The following is a 4,150-nucleotide window of genomic DNA, read 5'->3' on the forward strand; positions in this document are numbered from 1 at the left end:
AGAGATTTAATTTTTTTTATTTAATTTTTTTATATTTTAATTGCTCATGATCTACCAGTACTGTCTTTGCAACTGGTAGGTCCCACCCCTAGAAAAAATACTAAAATGTATATACATCAATGTGTGTACTCAAACTGGTGGGAACGAATAAATACTCTCCCCAACAATACTAGGATAACCGCCGTAAATCCCAGAAGTCCCAGAAGTCATTTCAACATATATGACAGTGATGTCACATAAAGCGTTTTGTTCAGACCAAATGTAAACAACCTCCCTTTTTCTAAGTTTGCTGTGCGTCAAAGCCCCCGGAGACGTCTGTCAAACCGCCGACGGCCATTGTGCGGAGCACGCACACCTCGTTTTACAAATCTGCCTCGCAACAGAGTCCTCTCCTCTGTCCTTGCAGCTCTGAGAGGGGTTCTTAATAGTTTGCGAGTGCCTGCGTGTGCGTGCATGTGCGAGTCTAAATGACAGAACCGAACCAATGACAGGCCCCTGTAGCCCAGCCCCAGCCCCAGCCCATCCAAGCTCTCGCAACAAAGAGGGCTGGTGGTTTTTTTTTTTTTTTTTCGCTCTCCCACACACTCATAAATAACCATACAAAGTCTTTGCCCTGGCCAGGGGGGTAGAAGGAGAGAAAAGAGCCATTTAGTCAGCTACTCTCCTCTCATGCCTTCCAAGTGACCTTTTCGAAGGGTCAATCAGTCCAACCACAACTCCATACTGTGACTGCCACCCCCCCCTCCGTCCCCCCCTTTCCATGCTGACACTAACCTGACTCATCCCGACACTGCTTCAGTGGAAAGAAGCCACTTAGCAGGCTCCGGTCATTGTGAGCCAGCCTTTAAGACCTAGGAGGCATAAAGCCTCACCCAAGCCCCGAGTCCCAGAGCATGTGAGAAGGCAGTCGGGGTCGGAGGTGAAGGTCGCAGCACGGGAGCAGAGGGGGGGGGGGTAAATCCTGTAGCATCAACCACAATGGCTACAATCCCCACGTACAATGATGGCATTGTGGACTATTGGTTGCTTAGTGTGTCCTGGAGCTGTGCCTAATAGAGTTATAGTGCTGATGTGATGGCTGCGCAGCTGAGGAGAGCAGTGGGGGGGGTGGGGGGGGGGGGGGGGGAGCTGGAAAGTGGTCCCAGCTTCTGAGTTTTGCTTTGCGTGAAGTCCCGGGGGTTAGGAGCGAAAGAGAGTGAGAGGTTACGGGCTTAACTTTTCACTGAGCCTTAAGCCATGAACCCTTTGGCTCGACCGACACACATGACTCCTCTGTGAAGGGACAGAGGTGACAGGACGTATCGGGGGAAGTCAAGTCGCCGACTGCAACATTGACTTTTCTATTCGTGAATCTGTGAAGATCGGGCGGATCAACACATCTCTCTGTTACTTCAAAGTTTCTTAAAAAAAAAAAAATCAAACTAACTTATTTTGCGTTCTGCCTATATCCTATATATAATACGGCAAAACTCTATGTTAAAAGTATATATTAAAATCTCATATAATTACACCACAATTACCACCCTTGGATTTAGAAACAGCAGGAAGTTAAAATGATACGCAGCTTATTCTGTCACGCTACGCGCGTTTCTATTATTGAGATCTGCTTTCGACTCCACGAAACAATGCCTGAAAAAACTTTAGTAGCGTCACGTGGATATTTTCTGCTAACACTGTTTACGGCCGGGCCTTTAGTTAGGCTTTGCTTAAACAGAGAGGTCTGGAGGGCCTCTGGAGACACAAGCCACTGATACCACAGGCTCATCATCCTCGTCACAACTCAGACACTCAGCTGGTGGAGGTTATGCGGTGACACGCCACGGGTACCTCAGTTATCAACTCTGTTAGCAAGCTAAGGCTCCGGCAGAGTAAAGTGACACGCGATGAGTGGCGGGTATGACAGATGGATGTAGAGACACTGATGTATGTGGGGAAAAAAAGTTTGTAAGTCTTGCTGATGTCTGTAGTAACAGCAGCCTCCGATTTGACATTCTCTCTTGCTTTCTGTTTTTTTTTTCTTCTTCTTCTTCTTGGCTTCTTTCTGACATCCTTTAAAGAACAAGCTATGTTTCCCAGGGTCCAGCTATTTGAAGCTCATAGTTTTGGTCATCCGAAGTTTTCTGCTCCAACTCGGGCCGTTCAGACACTGTCCCCACTTACATTTCCACAATGGCAGGGTCCTGGGGGCCAGACCGTAGCCACCCTACTCTCTACCCACAGTTGAGTCGCCTCTGGCAGAACTGCTGCATGCTTTGTGTGCTGGTTTTGGCGACTGATCAGGGAAACCCCACAGTCTCTCCATGGTGAATATCGAACGTCCTGCCAGGACCATTATGCATTCCTTCAATGACTGTGAAAGGCAAAGCACAACAGCACTGAACACGGTGAGACCGTGTCCAGTTCACTCAGGGCTACGGTGTGAGGCCGTGACACAGATACCCTCGGTGGTGAACTGAACTGATTCCTGACACATTTCTTACTTTTTTTCTCTGTTGTGTCTCTGGGTGTTTTGACTGACTATAAACAAGGCAAACTCCCGATAAGGTGCGTGTCCTAAATTGTACCGCACGGGCAATACGACAACAGCGGATAAATGGTAATCCTTGACATTATTGCGGCTCTAAGTCAAAACAAACATTAATGGCGAGCGGTGTTTTTGTTGATTCTCCAAAATATTGCTCATTTATCATCAGGAGTACGTCAAGGCCTGCTGTTACGCGCACATTTTTAAATATATAGGTTGTCATCCTTTACCACTCATTCTTGTGAGTCATTTTACCTCTCTTCTAGGGCAGTGGGGATAAGTGGGGCAACAAGGAGCATGGTTTGACTTTTTGGCGAGCTGAACCCGAATGCATCGAATTCCTTGTCCAGTTTGTGTACAATGTGATGCTCTCCTCAGGAGACGTTTTCAATGGGCAAACTAAGGCCCGGGGGCCGGAGGCGGCCCGTTCAGCTTTTTAATCCGGCACACCAACCTTTTCCAAATTATGTAATTTATTTATATTATCATTATACGTCTGCCTTTTCCCTGCAATACCCATGTTTCCCCAATAGATGTCGTCAAAAAAGCTAAAAGCATTTTAGCATTTATGCATGACTTTTACATGTCATTTATCTTAGTTTAGAGGGTCTCACGAGAGCCGACTGCATGCAAATGTTAGCGCCTCACCTAAATATCCGCATTAGCAGGTTTATAAATAGCTGAAAATAATGGTTGTTATCCATTCACGTTCACTATCCCGCTGTAAAGACCATTATTCTGTCTCGCACTTGTGAACCTATAGAAATCCTGTACACAGATCAGAAGATCTAATTACATACTGTATCTGACAAAGCTTTCCTATTGACATTGATGGCACGGTAATAACCTGCGTGTTGTTTATTTAAAACTTGTTCCGAGTTGGCTAGTACTTGCACTAGTGTACATCAAGATGAGTCATGTTAGCTAGCAGGCAGCTGGCAAGTCTGCGGTATTAGTCGATCCTGCTAATCTGACCATTAGCCCACCCAGATCCCATCAGGACTGCCTGGATCTGGGGTGCAGCTTATACCAACTTCATGTTCCCGGTACAAACAGGACACACGTTCAGACAGGCAGCACAAGCCAAACAATTTCACCAACCTTTCAAAGCCAAAAAAAAAAGAGAGGATCAATATTGCATGTTATGCTAAACCCCCGAGATTGAAATGCTTGGGGCTGTGACAAAGAGTCGTGGTAGTTACGTGTGTCACAAACGCCCTACCCAGAAGTTAAGGGGGCAAATCCTGTGGTCCTCTGTCACCAAGTGAACAAAAATGGGAAGGACTGGGGTCAGCAGCAGACAATTGACATGCTGCGACAGACTTCAGGATCTTATCTGAGTAAAAACACACTGCAAACACCCGCTGCACACATAGACAGCGGAGAGAAATGACAACATTTGTATTATACAAATTGTTCTTTGCAAAGTCGCAAGCACTGCTTCTACTTTTAATTGCAAATAATAGTAATAATCCTAATCCCAGTATCACTGAACGACCTGCTGCACAAGTGCTTTAGGAACAATAGCCGCGCAATTGTTCACATGCTATGCTACGGCCGCTGTTCCTTTCCTTTTCCAACAACTGGACACAGGAAAAATTGTCTTACTGAGGGGGAAAAAAGGAA

The sequence above is a fragment of the Cynoglossus semilaevis genome, chromosome 20 (genome assembly GCF_000523025.1).
Source record: "Cynoglossus semilaevis isolate Cse_v1.0 chromosome 20, Cse_v1.0, whole genome shotgun sequence".
Classification (NCBI taxonomy): Eukaryota; Metazoa; Chordata; class Actinopteri; order Pleuronectiformes; family Cynoglossidae; genus Cynoglossus; species Cynoglossus semilaevis.